The sequence below is a fragment of the Gossypium hirsutum genome, chromosome D09 (assembly GCF_007990345.1).
Source record: "Gossypium hirsutum isolate 1008001.06 chromosome D09, Gossypium_hirsutum_v2.1, whole genome shotgun sequence".
NCBI lineage: Eukaryota > Viridiplantae > Streptophyta > Magnoliopsida > Malvales > Malvaceae > Gossypium > Gossypium hirsutum.
In genome coordinates this window covers 10,335,862-10,357,394 of record NC_053445.1, presented here as the reverse complement: position 1 = coordinate 10,357,394, position 21,533 = coordinate 10,335,862, and the positions used below count along the sequence as shown (strand labels likewise).

General features: G+C 36.7%; 1 long non-coding RNA gene across 1 annotated transcript; it reads right to left on the bottom strand.

The window, feature by feature from the left end:
• Positions 1-3,265: 3,265 nt before the first annotated feature.
• LOC121221198 (uncharacterized) lies at positions 3,266-4,847 on the bottom strand. The gene is made up of 3 exons (XR_005918714.1): positions 4,800-4,847; positions 4,283-4,356; positions 3,266-3,350 (listed from the first exon to the last, which is right to left on the bottom strand). It is a non-coding gene; the product is annotated as an uncharacterized lncRNA (long non-coding RNA).
• Positions 4,848-21,533: the final 16,686 nt, after the last annotated feature.

Sequence of the window (21,533 nt, the reverse complement as noted above, 5' to 3'; positions counted from 1 at the left end):
ATTCTTGTTGTAGCAATCAAACATTGTCAATAAATTAAGTCAAACAATAAATCAATCTTTAGACTAAGATATTGCTAATATAGAGTACCTTATAATTTTCACACATTTATCACCATATATGTATTTGAAATTCTGCCAAATATTAATTTACCTTTGGGTCAATTAATAAACGCATGAATCACAAATACATATAATCATCTTCATATTTTAAATAAATTAATCTACACAAAAGTGGTCACTCTGGTGGCATTTTGTTCTAACTAATCTATTTATAATATTGGACATCATTAATTAAAACTCAGAGCCAAAATTTGAATTTATTTGTTTCAAAATATTTCTCTTAATTTCATCTTTCAATTAAATTAAAAGATAATAGTATATATATGTATATATATTTACCTTAAAACAACATACAATGATGTTGGCAAGTATAATAATGGTTGAATAAAGCAAAACAACCTCACATAAGACTTCAAACTTAAAATAGAATAATTTGAATAAAGGTAAACCTTGTCTCAAGATATCGGACACTCCATTAATATTTCATCCATAGACAAAATTATTAACTTGAAAGTAGGAGTGAGCAAAATCTGATTCGATTCCAAAAACTCGATAAAAATATTCAATTTTGTATTAAATAGTTCGAGTTATTCGAATAAACTCAAATAAAAAAATCAAAATTTTTAATACGAAAAGACAAAATTACATCGTTTTGATAAATGTTTACCTTTTCTAAAGTTAAAATTCAAAACTATTAAGTTAAAACAAAAAACTACATCATTTTAATAAATGTTTACCCATCAACCTTACTTATGTAGTTAAATAATCTTGTTCTTCGTCTACTAGTTAAATAATCAATTGTAAACACAACTTTGAGTATAAATAATAGGATTTGTTAACTCGACTCGACTTGACTTGAAAATTTTTTACTTGATTCAACTCGATTTGAAAAAAAAATTCAAATGGAGTTCAGTTGCTAAAATAGGATTTGTCAACTCGACTAACTAAAATTTTTTACTCGATTCGACTTGACTCAACCGATTGCTCACCCCTACTTGCAAGTGATATCTTGTTGTAGTAATCAAACATTGACAATAAAGACATATCAAATAACAAATCTTTCTTTGGGTCGATTTATTACTCACATGTAAAACCAAATAATCACCACATGTTTATTACCACAATTGCAAATGTAATTTTGTTAAATATTAATCTTCCTTTGGGCCGCCAATATTAACATAACTTAAGTTACACGCACAGAACCTTTTTATATTTTAAAACAAAAGATTTTTTATAACAAATATCACTTTGACAACTTACTATTTCAATTAAGTTATTTAATATATATAAATATATCGATATTAAATTTTAAAATTTTGTAAAATAATCAAATATAAGAATTCGGCAAAATTAAAGAAATCTGCATTTATCATGGTTGACATCTATATATATATGTATATATTCCATATATAACATACAACTGCTATTCATAACATGGCCATTATCATATTGGCATTATTAACATGGCTATTATTAAGCCATTAAACCTTAGTCAGTTTACGAAACCATTAAAGTCCTGTTTAGAAATTAGCTAATAGTTGATTGCAGTGGTTGGTTAAACCAATTGATCATATTAACTGTTTGTTTAAAAGTGTTCGGTAAAATTTAGCTGATAATTGAAAGATGATATGTGTAAAATGACAAATAAGGGCATGATAACATGTTAATTTGCATGACTTTTTGTGTTTAATTGGGTTAATTTTTGAATTGATCCCTGCTGAATTAGTGCTTTTATGTTTTAATCTTGTCAGGGATGCAATTGGGACGCTAAAAGTAAAAAATGAGCAGAAAAGGACCAATTTGAAACACAATAAATAAAGTGAGGCCGAATAAAATTATGGAAAAAGCCTAGGCCTCATCATATCCTTTTGACTTTGTAAAAGCCAAAAATAGAAAAAATCTAATTTCAATTTTTATTTAATTTTAATTATATGTTAAAGTGGAAAATATAAAATTAGTAAGTATCATGTATATAAATTGGGCTTTAATGTACTTAGGAAAGACACATTTAATTTTACATTTTTATTTCAATTTGGAATTGAATAGAATTATTTTCTTTTCTCAAATTTGGCGTGAGCATTCTGTTACTTCCATTTCCATTTCTTTGTTCTTTCAAAAATCGTATAATTGTCTTCCAAGTCCTTTCATTTCCCAATTCCCTCCATTATCATCAAATCAACTTTCATACTACAAGCATGATTAAATCCATACTTCACTAAATTTCATCTTAGCTTTAGACCGGTGTTCTTTTCAGCTAGGAATCATGAGATACGTATCCATACTAAAAATCCTTCCAATCGGTATTCACATTTTTCGTAAGCATTGGGATTAACAACTCATCCCTTAAAGTTAACTCGATTTCAAGTCAAAAAGTGCACGTTGGGTTGGAGTCCTGTTTGCTGACAGTTTGAGAAAAGAGTCGGCCATGCTGTATTTGGATCTCCGAGAAAAAATAAGGAAGAAGGATCAGGTCTAAACGACCCACATAGTTGAGGCCATTAATTCGAGTTAGGTTCTTTAGAGCGCTAGGCTGCCGGAATCTTGAATCGGGAACACGTGTATCTCAATTAGATAATCGATAAGGGTTGGTGATGTGATCCGGCTCGGTTGATTGAGTCGATTCACTTGATTTCCCGATCGTCGACGAGGAGTAGTTGGAGTTGTCAAAATTGGGTGATTTAGGCTAAGGTTTGCGGAAGCTTTGAAAGGGGTTTAAATGAGTGATTTGTAACACCCTCTAACCCCGAACCATCGCCGGAACAGGGTTATGAGGCATTACCGGACATATCAGACGGTTTACAAAAAAAATTCTTAAATAACTAACAAACATATTGAAATAAAATCATAAAATCATATGTTTATTTACCAATTGACTTCATCTCTCTTTTTTTTATTATAAATTTTATAAAAATTTCGGCAGCATTTCTGCTTATTTTTACATAGAACCCCCTGCAATTAAAACCATATCTTTTCCAAATATAACCAAATCAACCAATTCATTCCACATTCACATTTTCTATTCTAATTACTTCTAATCAAACTCAATCAACATAATATCAATTTAAAATTTAACAAGGTAATAAATAAATCAAAATAGATAAACTTCTTTCATAATAATTCATAAACTTTTAATACTAACATTTTTTTAACCATTTATATTAAAACATAACAACCTTTATACACATCCTATGTACATGCCACATTACCCAAAAGAAAATATACATCACCAAAGTTATGCTAAAGTCGGGATTAATCTGGATGCTAAACCGGGACCTTTGACTTCTATCGACCTGCGCACGGAAACAACCGTACGCTGAGTATTTCATACTCAGTGGTATTACCATAATTCAAATTATAACAATAATAAACATGTAATGCATAATTCGTATATACAATTTAAATTCAATATTTCAACAATAGCAATTCATCAACCAATATCGTATATCCATAATTTGAGTTTGAATAAATCATGAACCTTAGGTTCATTTCTCAATCTCATTTCACATTTCAATTCACAATTCAACTTTTTCATATCATTTCAATAGCTCGTTTGACCAACTCGTTCGATTTATCATTTCATCATTTACCCTATTAACAAAACTTGGACTTTGGCGGATACACGGATCCAACCAAACACACCAGAATGGCACCCAGTGCCTCATCGGATAGTTCGAAGCAATAGTTGACACCCAGTGTCTCATCGGCCAAGCCGAAGTAAGTTGGTACCCAGTACCTCATCGAATCTATCCGAAGAAATATAGTGACACCCAGTGTCTCATCGACTCGAGGTCGAAGTATCCCTGAACTCTTCCAATCCTATGGCGTGCCAACTATATCCGACTCAGCCCGACTAGTTAATAGGGTATTTAAATCACATATATTCTCAATTCAATCACAATTTCTCACATTTTCAATTCAATCATTTTTCCACCTTTCAATCAATAATTATTTCACAAATTCACACATTTTCACAACTCAATACATTTCCATACAATTTAATATCATTCACAATTCGATTCAAATTCATTTCCCGCTTTCAATCAACAAACACTTCAAATATTATTTCATATCAACTATTCAATTTAATTCCCACTCATAATAATAATAATACTAATAATTATATGAATACTAATATTAATACTTACTTCACATTTCATTTACTAAACACATAAATTAAAATTTAACATTTAAAATAAATAATTTGAATTATAGTAATACAAACCGTAAATCTCCCGCTTTAGTCCTCAATAGCTTTCCCTTTTCCTTTTGATGGCGATGCCTCGGGTTCTTTATTAGCTACGAAAATAATAATAATTTGTACTATTAATTACAGCACTAATTATAATAAATAATTGAATTTCTATTCAATTTCTTCCTAATTCTCAATTTAATCCTAACTAAATTCACTTACTTTCCTAATTCAATTCACACTCTATTTCTATTCAAATTTCATCCAAACTAAAATTTAACTATCAAAATTTCAACATATTTTGCTAATTTCGAATTTCTCTGAATTTAGTCCTTAAAACATAAAACTTATAGTTTCTTTTACAATTTAATCCCTTTTTCAATTCTAACTTAAAATTCCTTCAATTTAATCCCTAATTCATCTCTTTTGTTCAACATAAACTATTCTTGAAAACCTATGAACTTACAAAATATCAACTTGATTCCATCAAAACTTTGTTTTAAAGCTTTTAAAACATTAGAACTAAGAGAAAATGACTAATTTGACTTACCAAATTAACTCCAAGCTTTAAAAATCTATTTTCCCCTTTTTCTTTCTTTTTTCTTCTTTCTTCCCCTGTTTCGTTTGCTTCTCTGTTTCTTTGTTCTTTCTATTCTGTTTCTTTTGTTTTGTTTTTATTTCTGTACTTTCTTTTATTTACTTTACTTTATTTCTTTTATTATAACTATTAATATTAATAATAATAAAAATCTTTTACTTATTATTTAAGCATATATATTTATTTTTTATTACAAGTGTACCTATGTAATTATTACTATTACACTTGTCTTAATCTTTACCATACATTTGTCATCTATTTAATTTATATAATATAATATAATACAATATAATATATTATATTATATAATAAAATAATATATATAAAACATAAAAATCTAATATTTTTATCACTTTTACCGTCTCATTTCTTATTAATGGCTTAATTGCCATTTTAATCCTTTTTATTTTCTTTTGATTTATAATTAGACTTTTACCCTTTATTCATTTTAATCATTTTTCCTAATTACTCTTAATTAAGCTAAATTCACATTTCTAAAACCTAATTAAATACACAACTAGTCTAGTAAATATTTCTAATAATTATTTTCAGACTCAGTTTACTAAGACGGAGGCCCGATATTATACTTTTCTGATGCCCGTGAATTTTGGGTCATTACATGATTTGGTGTTGGTAATTGTAACACCCCGAACCCGAGACCGTCACCGGAGTCGAACACAAGGTGTTAACAAACTTTAAAAATTTTCCAGACACTGCCAATCTGCGTAATAGTCGCTTTAAAAATCATATCTTGAGTTCAGAAACTCGGAATCCAGTTCCGTAAATTTTCCCTGAAACTAGACTCATATGCCCATCTACATATTTTTTTCTAGAATTTTTGGTTGGGCCAATTAGTACAGTTTATTAGTCAAAGTCTCCCATGTTACAGGGATCGACTACCTGACCTTTGCGCATTACGACTTGGATATCTCCTTGTACAGGGCTTCAATACTGATGCCGTTTGTTTCTATAGAAACTAGACTCAGAGAGGAATCTATACATATATGGCTTGACTCCTAATTGTCTCTGGTTAATTTATAATGAATTTCCAAAGTCGGAACAGGAAATCCAGAAACCGTTCTGGCCCTGTCTCACAAGAACCTGAATATCTCCTAACATACTGTCCATATGATTGTTTCGTTACTTTCCTATGAAAATAGATTCATCAAGGTTCGTTTACATAATTTATTCATTATTTAATTCCAATCCTAATATTTTTAGTGATTTTCCATTCCCAAATCACGTACCTTCGGAATTTAACCGGATATAGCTCCTCGTTCAAATGCCTTCGGGACATAGCCCGGTTATAGTAACTCGCACAAATGCCTTCGGGACTTAACCCGGATTTAGTAACTCGCACAAATGCCTTCGGGACTTAACCCGGATTTAGTAACTCGCACCAATGCCTTCGGGCTTAGCCCGGAATTAGTATCTCGCACAAATGCCTTCGGATCTTAGTCTGGATATGGTCACTTAGCACAAAGCCTTCGGGACTTAGCCTGGACATCATTCAAATAACCATGCACATTTAACAATAAATCATGGCACATTCGTATTTCATTTTCGTTAGCAAAACTCAAACACAAGACACTTATCATTCTTGCAATTTCGGCTCAATAGCCACACACAAAGAGCATGATTTTGATTTGCTTAAAACATGATCTAATCAAATCTTAATTTAAGCTCTCTTACTCAAGAACTTACCTCGGATGTTGTCGAACGATTCCGATGGCTATTCGACCACTTTTTCCTTCCCTTTATCGGATTTAGTTCCCCTTTGCTCTAGAGCTTAATTAAACAAATAAATTGATTTAATCATTTGAGCATCGAAAAGAGGAACACAAGGCACTTAGCCCATATTTATACATTAGACATTAAAGTCACATATGTACGGAATCATGAATCAAACTCAACATTTTAGCTAATTTTCCCCCTTGGCCGAATTTTCTAAGCCAAGACAAAAGCATCAATATGCTTGCCTCCAACCGAATACATGCAACACCAAATCTTCTTCCTATGGCCGAATATGCATGTCTATGTTGGGGCCGATTATATGCTTAATACTTCCTACAAGTATGGTTACTTGTATTGATTATAAATATCATCTTGTTTCAAGTTCAAAACTTGGCTAATACACACATATATACACTAGTAAAGCATCCTCTCCCTTTCCATCAATTTAACACATGCATTGCTCATTAACATACAAAAGTTATATTCGGCCTTAGCACACAACTTGCTAGCCGATTCTTCCCCATCTAGCAACCAATGCACATATGTGCTCACTCAAAAATGCTAAAAAGGAGATTCAAGAATCATCAATCCACCATCACATGCATCATTAACAAGCTTCATATTTAGCATGCAATGGCATTAACACAAAATCCACCTAGGCCGAATATCATCCCCATGACATAGCAAGGATTTGAACCATGGGCTAATTAGAACTCAAGCTAGCAACTAAAAACATGCATGAATCTCATGGCACAACCTCAAACATACCTTAATCTAGATATAAGTATGGCCAAACCTCCTCCTAATCCTCTTCCAAATCAAACATGAAGCAAGAACTCCTTCCTCCTTCCTTAGAATTTTCGGCCAAATGAAGATGAAAAAGGATGAACAAAATTTTCTCCTTTTTTTTCTTTAACTCACGGCAATGGGGGGGGGAAAGACAACCACACACATTTTTTTTTGTTTCCATCATATTCCCTTTCATTATTTTATGCCCATGCTCCTTATTTTATTTTTCCTAACATACCTCACTAACATAACATGTTTGTGACATGTTTCCACTCATGATGCACTAACACAACATGTCTATGACATGTCTTGCCCATCACACTTGGTCTACCATGCTTGTCATGGCCGGCCACTACTCATTAGGGGGGAATTTGACATGCAAGTCCCCCCTTTTTCCACATGCACTAATAGGTCCTTACGCATTGACCTATCACATTTTAAAATTTTCTCACATAAGTCCTATTTGATGAAATTCACTTACAATTAACAAAATTCAAACACGAAATTTTCACACATGCACATGTATATATAATGAGCATCAATTATGACGGTTAATTATTTTTACGACTCGGTTTAGCGGTCCCGAAACCACTTCCCGACTAGGGTCAATTTTGGGCTGTCACAACTCTCCCCCACTTAAGAAATTTTCGTCCCCGAAAAGCTTACCGGTAAATAGGTTTGGGTATCATTCTTTCATCGAGCTCTCGGTTTCCCAAGTAGCTTCCTCGATCCCGTGTTTGTGCCATAACACCTTCACTAACGGAACCCTTTTGTTTCGCAACTCCTTCACTTCACGAGCTAGGATACGCATCGGTTCTTCTTCATAACTCATATCGGCTTGAATTTCAACCTCTGATGGGCTAATTATGTGCGATGGATCAGATCGATAGCGTCGAAGCATCGAAACATGAAAGACGTCGTGAATCTTTTCAAGCTCAGGGGGCAAAATCAATCTATACGCAACCGGACCAACTCGTTCGGAGATTTCGTACGGCCCAATGAATCTCGGGCTCAACTTGCCCTTACGGCCAAACCTGAGTACCTTTTTCCAAGGCGAAACTTTAAGGAACACTTTATCTCCCACCTGATATTCAATGTCCTTTCGTTTCAAATCCGCATACGATTTTTGACGATCTGTGGCTGTTTTCAGACTTTCACGGATTACCTTTACTTTCTGTTCGGCATCCTTAATCAAATCAACTCCGAAAATTTTACTTTCACCGAGCTCGGTCCAAAACAATGGTGTACGGCATTTACGACCGTACAAAGCCTCGTAAGGTGCCATCTTAATACTTGATTGAAAACGATTGTTGTAAGCGAATTCAATCAAAGGTAAATACCGTTCCCATGAACTACTGAACTCGAGGATGCAACATCTCAACATATCCTCAAGTATCTGAATTATCCGCTCAGATTGACCATCGGTTTGGGGGTTAAAAGCAGTGCTAAAATGCAGCTTGGTACCCAAAACTTCTTGCAATTTCCTCCAAAATCGCGAGGTGAATCTCGGATCTCTATCCGACACGATATAAATAGGTACCCTGTGTAATCTCACAATCTGAGAAACATACAATTCGGCTAGTTTATCCAATGAAAAATCCGTACGCACGGGGATAAAGTGAGCCGACTTAGTTAGTCTATCAACAACAACCCAAATCGCATCCTTCTTACTTGCTGACAATGGCAGTCCGGACACAAAGTCCATTGTGACTCGATCTCATTTCCACTCGGGTATCATGATCGGCTGAAGTAATCCTGAAGGCACTTGATGTTCCGCTTTCACTTGTTGACATATTAAACATCTCGAAACAAAGTCAGAGATGTCTCGTTTCATACCATGCCACCAAAACCAACGTTTCAAATCGTTGTACATTTTCGTACTCCCCGGGTGAATTGACATTCGGCTACAATGGGCTTCGTTCAGAATCATCGAAATGAGTCCCGAATTCCTTGGAACGCACAAACGACTTCTGAACCTCAAACAATCATCATCATCAATTTGAAACTCCGATTCCTTGTTCGGAACACACTCAGCCCGTTTTGCAACCAATTCATCATCAACTTTCTGAGCTTCACGAATTTGATGAATCAATAATGGTCTGGCTTTTAATTCAGCTACTAACACATTGTCGGGTAGAACAGACAAGTGCACATTCATCGCTCGTAAAGCAAACAATGATTTCCGGCTTAAGGCGTCCGCAACCACATTAGCCTTTCCCGGGTGGTAATCAATGACAAGCTTGTAATCTTTCAACAACTCAAGCCAACGTCTTTGTCGCAGATTTAAGTCTCTTTGAGACATCAAATATTTGAGACTTTTGTGATCCGAAAATACATGGTACTTTTCACCAAATAAGTAATGTCGCCATATTTTCAAAGTAAATACGATGGCAGCTAGTTGAGATCATGGGTCGGATAATTTCTCTCGTGTGGCTTCAATTGTCTCGACGCATAGGCCACAACTCGACCTTCTTGCATCAATACGCAACCCAACCCAAGTAGGGATGCGTCACTATAAATGACAAACTCTTTGCCTGATTCGGGTTGCACTAAAATTGGAGCTTCAGTCAAATGAGTTTTCAGTTGATCGAAACTTTTCTGACATTTCTCCGTCCATTCGAACTTAACATCCTTTTGAAGTAGCTTCGTCATTGGTGTGGCTATCATCGAGAAACCTTTGACCTCCGAACCTCAGTAATATTTCTTGGAGGCTTCCAGTTAAGTATGGCTGAAATTTTGCTCGGGTCAACTCGAATACCCGATGCGGATACCACATGACCCAAGAAGCTAACCTCTCTTAACCAGAACTCACACTTACTGAACTTAGCATATAACTGCTTATCCCGCAAAATTTGCAACACTAGTCTCAGGTGCTCAGCATGTTCGGTCTCATCTCTTGAATAGACCAAGATGTCATCAATGAACACAACTACGAACCGATCCAAATATGGTCTGAAGATCCGATTCATCAAATCCATAAATACCGCAGGGGCATTAGTGAGCCCAAACGGCATCACTAAGAATTCGTAGTGACCATATCTCGTTCTGAAGGCAGTTTTGGGTATGTCCGAATCTCGAATTCGCAACTGATAATAGCCCGATCTCAAATCTATTTTTGAGAACACTGAGGCTCCCTTCAGTTGGTCGAACAAATCATCGATACGCGGTAACGGATATTTGTTCTTTATCGTCACTTTATTCAGTTGACGATAGTCAATGCACAACCTCATGGTTCCGTCCTTCTTTTTCACGAACAATACTGGTGCACCCCAAGGTGAGAAACTTGGTCGAGGAAAACCTCTATCCGTCAATTCTTGCAACTGAGCTTTCAACTCTTTTAACTCAGTTGGTGCCATACGATACGGAGCCATCGAAATCGGCGTAGTCCCAGGTACAAGCTCAATACCAAACTCTATCTCCCGAACAGGTGGTAAACCCGGTAATTCTTCAGGAAAAACATCCGGGTATTCACAAACCACCGGCACAGATTCGGGTTTCTTTTCTAATTCTTTGTCATCAAGTACATACGCAAGGTACGCTTCGCACCCTTTTCTTACATATTTCTGGGCCAACATTGAGGATATTACAGCTGGCAACCCATCTAAGTCCGTAGACTCAACTCGGATTACTTCGTTATTTGCGCACCTCAATTCAATAGTCTTGCTTTTGCAATTCACAACCGCATCATGCACGGTCAACCAATCCAACCCGAGAATAACGTCAAATTCATCAAATGGCAAAAGCATCAAGTCCGCCGGAAAACAGGAACCTCGAATTACTAGGGGACATTCCTTACACACTTTGTCGACAAGCACGTAACGACCCAAGGGATTTGACACCCGAATTACGAACTCAGTAGAATAAAGTCTTACTGGATGCTAAGGTTTCACATATGTAAGAATGAGTAGAACCGGGGTCAATCAAAGCAATTACATTAGTATCAAAGAGAGTAAAAGTACCGGTAATAACATCAGGCGAAGAAACATCCTCGCGGGCACGTATAGCATAAGCTCTAGCAGGCGCACGAGCCTCGGATCTGGACGTAGCATCTCTAGATCCTCTCTGACCACCACTAGCATTGCCCGTATTTCCAGATGGTCTACCTCGAGCAGTGGTAGCACCCGGTTTCCCACTCTGATTTACATTCTGTTCAGACAACCTCGGGCAATCTTTAATGAAGTGGTCAACTGATCCGCACTTGTAACAGGAGCGGTCAGGGAATCTACAACTCCCCGAATGCCATTTACCGCAATATCGACATTTCGTTCTGTCTCGACGTTCATTCCCAACACTGGCGACCGAAGTGCCTCGTGTACCCACAGGGGGTCGATCACGATCTCGTCTAAAAAGGCCCGAAGTGCCTCTCGACCAGCCCACATCATCTCGAAATTTCTTCGATGCCTGTTGAACAGGCTTTCCCGAAGATCTTTTACGAAACTCTCCAGTTCCCACATCAACTTTTTGTTTTTCTTTTCTAAGCTCTTCGGCTTTACAAGCTCACTCGACAAGTACTACGAACTCTCGTATTTTAAGAACGCCAATGAACATTTTTATATCTTCATTCAGCCCATCCTCGAAGCGTTTACACATGATAGCCTTGGACGAAACACATTCCCTAGCGTATCTACTAAGTCTAACAAATTTTCGCTCGTAATCAGTAACTGACATAGAACCTTGCTTAAGCTCAAGAAATTCCTTCCGTTTTTTATCAACAAATCTCTGACTGATATACTTTTTCCGAAACTCAGTTTGGAAAAACTCCCAAGTTACTTGCTCTCGGGGCACAACAGAAGTCAGAGTACTCCACCAATAGTAGGCAGAATCGCGTAGCAAGGAGATAGTACACTTTAGGCATTCATCGGGTGTACAAGATAGCTCATCGAGTACCCGGATAGTGTTGTCCAACCAAAATTCAGCTTGCTCGGCATCGTCGCTATCCGTAGCTTTAAATTCAGTAGCCCCATGTTTTCGGATTCTGTCAACTGGGGGCTTATTTGACCTTATTTGGTCAGTTACCGGAGGTATTGTAGGTGCGGGGGTTGTATTAGTCGGGAAGGGAGGTTGTGGAACAGCCGTATTAGTTCGAATGTATTGGTTGAACCAATCATTCACCACGCTATAGAAAGCTTGTCTAGCTTCATCATTCGGGTTACTAGCATTAGGTTGAGAGTCCACCGGCGCTGTCCCTTGTGCGGGAGCAGGCGCTACACTCTCAAGATCATCAGCTACCGCTCGGTCGGGATCGGGATCCATTACTATAAATAAACACAATTGCAAATGTCAGAAATCACCACACTATCAAATAATCACATAAAATGGCATGTATAGCTAGACCCAACGCATTACGGAAGTCCTAGAATCGACTAAACCGTAGCTCTGATACCAATCAAATGTAACACCCCGAACCCGAGACCGTCACCGGAGTCGAACACAAGGTGTTAACAAACTTTAAAAATTTTCCAGACACTGCCAATCTGCGTAATAGTCGCTTTAAAAATCATATCTTGAGTTCAGAAACTCGGAATCCAGTTCCGTAAATTTTCCCGGAAATTAGACTCACATGCCCATCTACATCTTTTTTTCTAGAATTTTTAGTTGGGCCAATTATTACAGTTTATTAGTCAAAGACTCCCATGTTACAGGGATCGACTACCCTGACCTTTGCGCATTACGACTTGGATATCTCCCTGTACAGGGCTTCAATACTGATGTCGTTTGTTTCTATAGAAACTAGACTCAGAGAGGAATCTATACATATATGGCTTGATTCCTAATTGTCTCTGGTTAATTTATAATGAATTTCCAAAGTCGGAACAGGAAATCCAGAAACCGTTCTGGCCCTGTCTCACAAGAACCTGAATATCTCCTAACATACTGTCCGTATGATTGTTTCGTTACTTTCCTATGAAAATAGATTCATCAAGGTTCGTTTACATAATTTATTCATTATTTAATTCCAATCCTACTATTTTTAGTGATTTTCCATTCCCAAATCACGTACCTTCCGAATTTAACCGGATATAGCTCCTCATTCAAATGCCTTCGGGACATAGCCCGGTTATAGTAACTCGCACAAATGCCTTCGGGACTTAACCCGGATTTAGTAACTCGCACAAATGCCTTCGGGACTTAACCCGGATTTAGTAACTCGCACCAATGCCTTCGGGCTTAGCCCGGAATTAGTATCTCGCACAAATGCCTTCGGATCTTAGTCCGGATATGGTCACTTAGCACAAAGCCTTCGGGACTTAGCCCGGACATCATTCAAATAACCATGCACATTTAACAATAAATCATGGCACATTCGTATTTCATTTTCGTTAGCAAAACTCAAACACAAGACACTTATCATTCTTGCAATTTCGGCTCAATAGCCACACACAAAGAGCATGATTTTGATTTGCTTAAAACATGATCTAATCAAATCTTAATTTAAGCTCTCTTACTCAAGAACTTACCTCGGATGTTGTCGAACGATTCCGATGGCTATTCGACCACTTTTTCCTTCCCTTTATCGGATTTAGTTCCCCTTTGCTCTTGAGCTTAATTAAACAAATAAATTGATTTAATCATTTGAGCATCGAAAAGAGGAACACAAGGCACTTAGCCCATATTTATACATTAGACATTAAAGTCACATATGTACGGAATCATGAATCAAACTCAACATTTTAGCTAATTTTCCCCCTTGGCCGAATTTTCTAAGCCAAGACAAAAGCATCAATATGCTTGCCTCCAACCGAATACATGCAACACCAAATCTTCTTCCTATGGCCGAATATGCATGTCTATGTTGGGGCCGATTATATGCTTAATACTTCCTACAAGTATGGTTACTTGTATTGATTATAAATATCATCTTGTTTCAAGTTCAAAACTTGGCTAATACACACATATATACACTAGTAAAGCATCCTCTCCCTTTCCATCAATTTAACACATGCATTGCTCATTAACATACAAAAGTTATATTCGGCCTTAGCACACAACTTGCTAGCCGATTCTTCCCCATCTAGCAACCAATGCACATATGTGCTCACTCAAAAATGCTAAAAAGGAGATTCAAGAATCATCAATTCACCATCACATGCATCATTAACAAGCTTCATATTTAGCATGCAATGGCATTAACACAAAATCCACCTAGGCCGAATATCATCCCCATGACATAGCAAGGATTTGAATCATGGGCTAATTAGAACTCAAGCTAGCAACTAAAAACATGCATGAATCTCATGGCACAACCTCAAACATACCTTAATCTAGATATAAGTATGGCCGAACCTCCTCCTAATCCTCTTCCAAATCAAACATGAAGCAAGAACTCCTTCCTCCTTCCTTAGAATTTTCGGCCAAATGAAGATGAAAAAGGATGAACAAAATTTTCTCCTTTTTTTTCTTTAACTCACGGCAATGGGGGGGGAAAGGCAACCACACACATTTTTTTTTGTTTCCATCATATTCCCTTTCATTATTTTATGCCCATGCTCCTTATTTTATTTTTCCTAACATACCTCACTAACATAACATGTTTGTGACATGTTTCCACTCATGATGCACTAACACAACATGTCTATGACATGTCTTGCCCATCACACTTGGTCTACCATGCTTGTCATGGTCGGCCACTACTCATTAGGGGGGAATTTGACATGCAAGTCCCCCATTTTTCCACATGCACTAATAGGTCTTTACGCATTGACCTATCACATTTTAAAATTTTCTCACATAAGTCCTATTTGATGAAATTCACTTACAATTAACAAAATTCAAACACAAAATTTTCACACATGCACATGTACATATAATGAGCATCAATTATGACGGTTAATTATTTTTACGACTCGGTTTAGTGGTCCTGAAACCACTTCCCGACTAGGGTCAATTTTGGGTTGTCACAGTAATGGATAGGTTCGGTTTTAACAAAGAAAATAACTTATAGGTTGAAAGATAAAAATGGAATGGAATACGAACTCAAGCATCAAGATCAATTCAATACTATGTAGAGTATTGCCTTGAGACTTATATTGCTTAAGATAGGTTAAATGGATTATCGAAGATGGACCTTGACCCGTTACTTATGAAGAAGTAAGAACCAAAGGTATAAAAAGGTGGATGAACACCACACCAGGATGGTAATGGTGATAAGTTCAAAGAGTCGGGTTGACACCATTAGCTAGCTAGATAAGTCAGAACAAGACTCAAACGAAATAGGATAGGAGGAAACCTCACAATCAAGTTTTGATAATAAAAAATGTCTAACCCTTTTTACAAAGACGAGTAAACTATTTATAGACCTAAAATGCCTATTCATATTCAACATCTATGTTGTTCACACTAACTTAAATTTTGTTCACATAGTTATTTAACATGTTCACACAAAAATCATTAAAAATTCGGTTCATGCTTGAAGAGGGTACATGAATTTGGCCGAACCATCATGATTCTTCACTTGATGGATTCATGCATCCTTAACCTTGAAGAATCTCCATAATTCCATGAATGTGCAGCCCTTCAATGCTCATACATCTCCCTTGGCCGAATGAGGCCTTAATGTGCCTGAAATACTTGAATGGTCATCTTGAAAATGCATGAATCAGGCATGAAACGTCCCAATGTATTTTCCTCCATAAATATGATCCATGAATCTTCAAATACATGAACATGCAGTATCTCCCTCTTGCGTGAACGTCCCAAATACAGGTACTCCTTTAAATGCCATCCATTGAACCGAACAATGCATGAATCAACCTTAATTGCTCCCTTTCACATTCGGCTGAACCTGCAAGGGATTCAAACAATTTAAATAATTATAGATTCAGCTGATCTTGGAAAAAAAAACATGTAAACAAAATAAATAATATGCTAGGACAAATTAAAAACACTTAAATAAATGTCTAGCTAGTAATTAAATTCGGCTAGCTCAAAAAAGATGTGAAATAATTAATGAACTAAGTTGAGCTAGGAAATTCGGTCATGAGCTGTATGAAAGTGAATAAATTAAAGCCAATACTTAATTTATTTAAATGATAAAAGAAACGAGCTGAAAGTCAGCTAATTTGAGCTTAAATGAGCTGATTTAAGCTCAAGTGAACTGATTGGAGCTGAAACGAGCTAAAGGAGCTGGAATTGAACTAAAATAAGCTTGCACTAAGATGCATGGATTCCCTAATGGATTAGCCCGAGCTTTCCCTTCGTTAACAAACTGATCCTCCTTCAAAATTCTAAGAAATAATGCTGAAACAACTTCTTAGAATCGCTTGGACCGCGCTCGAATCACGGGTCCTTTTGGGAGCTTATTGGGATCGAAACTAGGACTTAGAGAGCCATGGGGCATGGTCACATAATTGGTTTGCAGGTCGTACCAGGACCAGCTATGAGAGGAAGAATTGGTGTTAAGACGTTGTTAACTACTACAACCAGCTTATTGTTTGGTGGAGAAAGTTAATTTTCAAGGATCGATTCAAAAATCTTGAATCCACCGAGTCTAGGGCTAAACCTTATTATCTTTGATTACAAAATTCAAATTTAAATTCAAATTTATTTAATTATTTATTTATGTTGTTTCAATTATTTAGTTTCTAAACATTTCAAAACTCCCCTGATTTATTTGTTTATTTTTTATCAGGTCCGTTTGGATTCATAGGCACAACTATAGCCACAACTATCGACACGTCAGAAATTCTAATCACAAGTTAAACGCGAAAGTTGATTATAACACCAATCCCTGTGGACTCAACCCTACTACCACTCTTCACTACTATTTAGAGTTATTTTGTAGGAATTATTTTTGGTGGTTTAGATGCCCACCAAATTTTTGCACCGTTGTCGAGGACTAGAGATATTTTTCTAATTTTTGTTTGTTTACCTTTTGATTAGATTAGACCGGGAACTTTAGAGTTTGAACTAGAAATTGAGAAATTTTCCCGGCAACTGCTAAAAGAAGCCATTCGATGTGGTAAACAACCAAATCTAAGATTCGAAACCATATCTTACACCGAGGAAATTTTCTTGTTCAACAAACCAAACGAGATGGTCAAATAGACGATATGCCAACTTGCAACGGCACACGATAAACAAAAACCTTATGTATAACCTATCCGATAGGAGGAATGCCATTCGAGTTAAAGTCGGGTTTGATTCATTTACTACCCAAATTTTTGTGGATTACAGAACAAAAATCCATACACCGACATTAAAGAGTTCCATATGGTGTGCACGAGCATGAAGCCTCAGGGAGTAACCGAAGAACAAGTCAAACTTCGTGTTTTTCCTTTCTCATTAGCCAGCTCTGCTAGAGAGTAGCTATTTTATGTAGCTCCGGGATCTGTCAACTTATGGTCTAACATGTCTTATTTGTTTCTTGACAGGTTCTTCCCTACAGCTCGAGCGGCCAAACTAACAAGAGATATCGTGGGAATCCGTTAGAAAGAGACTGAATCGCTCTACGATTACTAAGAGCGGTACAAAAAGTTGTGTACAAGTTACCCACAACATGGACTGACTAAATAGTCACTCTTGTAGTATTTCTATGAGGGGTTACTCCCGATGGAAATGAAAATGATAGATGCTGCAAGTGGAGGGCCACTAGTCACTATGACTCCTTAGAGAGCACGAGAGTTGATTTCAACAATGGCTGTTAACTCTCAACAATTTTGACCGGCCATAGAACCCACGAGACATGTTCATGGGTTAAGTTCTCTATCTCTAGAAGATAAAATTGATAAGCTAACTAATGTTGTTAAAACTTTGCTTACAGATAAAACGAGCCCAACACGGTTGTGTGAAATTTGTTCTAAACCAGACCATCTAACGAAATCATGTCTGATTATACAAGAGGATCTAACAGAACAAGAAAATGTTGTCGGGAACTTTCCAAGTTCGCTTCAAACTCGTATAATTTGGGGTGGAAAGATCACTCGAATCTAAGTTATAGGTCGACTCCTCAGTTCAATCAACCGTACCAATAAGGGCTGACTCTGAATAAACAGTTACCACGCCCAAAGTCATCTTTGGAAGCCATAGTGGAAAGGCTAGCCAATAGTACTGAGATATTTCAACAAAAAACTAACATGCATTTGCAGGAGTTGGATAAGCAAGTGAGCAAGCTCACTCTCACGGTTAGCCGTTAGGAGTCCCAAAGTAAGCTTTAATCCCAAACTGAGCCAAACCTTCGACACAATGCAAGTGCTATGACATTGAGGAGTGGGAAGGTTTTGGAACCTGTACCTAGCACGAGTCGCGCCCATGACTCTAGTCGAGATAAGGAGAAACTTGACACAGAGGCTCTAGTAGAGTCAACACCACAAAAATCATTTGTAGTACCACCTCCATTTTCTGGAAGACTTGTCTAGTGTAAGAAGGAGCGAGAAGAGAAGGAGATCATTGACACCTTTCGAAAGGGAGAAATTAGCATACCTCTTGTCGATGTGATTAGGCAGATTCCACGATACGCAAAATTCTTAAAAGAATTACGCACGAGTAAAAGGAAGCTCTTGGGCAATGAAAAGGTAAATGTCGGAAAAAATGTCTCTGCCATTCTACAAAGGAAAATACCACCCAAATGTAAGAACCAATGTATGCTTTTCATATATTGTAAAATAGGTAGTGTCGGTATTAAAAAAGCAATGTGTGACTCAGGTGCACCAATTAATGTTATGCCTTTGAAGGAAACAGGTGTAATTATTCAGCTTGCAGATAGATCTGTAATGCATCTAGAGGGAGTGCTGGAGGACGTTCTTGTTAAGGTAAACGAGCTAATATTTCCTATAGACTTCTACATTATCGATGTGGAGGTTGACATTTCGGCTAATTTGTCTGACACACTTCTTCGGAGGTCATTCTTAAGTACTGCACAAATAAAAATTGGCGTACGAAGTAGGATACTCACTATGGAGCTCCATGGGGAAGTGGTGAAATTCAATTTCTATGAGGGCATGAACTGCCCTAGCATGATTTCTAATGTTTCTAATATTGATATAATCGATTCTTTAACTAAATTACATTTAGAATATCATGACAACGATGAATTACAAACTAGTCTTTATAGAAGTCTAGACTTTGATGCCATGGATGGGCTAGAAGAGTGGATAACCTTTGAAGAGTCTGTTCACGAAACAGTGGCTCATATGGAGGCACCACAATTATAGAAAAATCTAGATAAACTTTTTGAATTATCTCCTTCATAGAATAAGCTTGTACCATCTGTTTTACAGGCTCTAGAGTTGGAACTCAAACCACTTCCAGTCATTTGAAGGACGTTTTTCTCGACAAAAGAAATACCTTACCGGTAATAATCTTGAGTAAACTCTTGAAGGTAGAAGAGGAAAACTTGGTACGAGTTCTTAAACACTATAAAGAGGTAATTGGATGGACAATAGCTGACATTAAGGGGTTGAGCCCTTTGACTTGCATGCACAAAATTCAAGTTGTAGAGAATGCAATTCCCAAAAGAGAGGCTCAAAGGCGTCTCAATCCGTCCATGATGTAAATGGTAAGGAAATAAGTTAAAAATTTACTTAATGTTGGGATGATCTATCCCATTTCTAACAGTAATTGGGTCAGCCCAGTCCATGTAGTACCCGAAAAAATAGCATGATCGTAATTGAGAATTCGGCAGGTGAGATGGTTCCTACCCAGGTCCAAAACGGGTGGAGAGTCTACATCGATTACAAGAAGTTGAATTCTTTAACTCAGAAAGATCATTTTCCACTTATTTTTATTGACCAGATGTTAGAACATTTACCTAGAAAATCTCATTATTGTTGTCTCGATAGTTACTCAGGATTTTTCCAGATTCCAATGGCACCAGAGGATCAAGAGAATACCGCATTTACGTGTCCTTTTGGCACATTTTCTTACAGATGGATGTCATTTAGAATTTGCAATTCACTAGCCAAGTTTCAAAGGTATATGCTCTTAAATATCTGATCGAGAAAAAAGAAGCAAAACCGAGGGTTATTAGGTGGATATTACTTTTGCAAGAGTTTGATCTCGAAATAAAGGATAAGAAAGGACGCCAAAATTTGGTAGCTGACCATCTAAGTCAAATACCTCCATCGAAGGATGTCACACCACTTAAAGATGATTTTTTGAATGAAAGTCTACTTGCTACTCAGACAATTTTACCTTACTACAGTTGACTATGTGTCGAAATGGGTGGCAGCAAAAGCCACTCGCCATGCTGATGCCAAAACGGTAGTCAATTTCCAAAAGAGTTATATTTTTTTCCAAATTTGGCATACCGCGAGCATTGGTCAGCGATCAGGGAACGCATTTCTGTAATAAGGTAATTTACACACTTTTGAAATAATACGGGGTAGTGCAATGAGTCGCTACGACTTATCATCCTCAATCAAATGGTCAAGCGGAAGTGTCAAATCGAGAAATCAAGTTGATTTTGAAGAAGACCATTAACCCAGATAGGAAAGATTGGAGTTTGCGACTAAATGATGCACTGTGGCTGTACCGGACAGCTTACAAAGGACCCATAGGTATGTCTCCTTATCGACTAATTTTTGGTAAACCGTGTCATCTTCTTGTTGAACTAAAACATAAAGCGTTTTGGGTGGTCAAGCAATGCAACATGGAGTTGGAAGCTACAGGCAAGTATTGTAAGTTACATATTCAGGAACTCGAGGAAATTTTATGAGAAGCATATGAAAGTGCCCAAATTTATAATGATAAGATCTAGGCATACCATGATCAGAAGATAACCCGTAAAAAATTTTTGGTAGGACAGAAATTATTACTTTATGACCCTACACTAAGAATCTTTGCAGATAAGCTTCGAACTGAGTGGTTAGGCCCTTTTTTTATTACTCACGTATTTCCACATACTGTAGTCAAGGTTAAAAGCAAAGAGTCCGTAAAAGTTTTCAAGGTCAACGGACAGCGATTAAAGCATTTCTACGAAAATTTTCAAGTCCACATGGTTGAGGAATTAGTCAGAAGAACCAGTTAAATAAATTTCTAGGTTGTCGAGCTAACGACGTTAAAACAAAAGCACTATTTGGGAGGTAACCTAAATTTATTTTTAATTTATTGAATTTTTTAAATTTCAGTTTTATTTGGATTAAAATAAAATGAATAATAACTAGATTATTATTTAATCAGGTTAATGTGTTATTTTCAAGTACGTAATGGCAGTTGTCAATTTTCCCA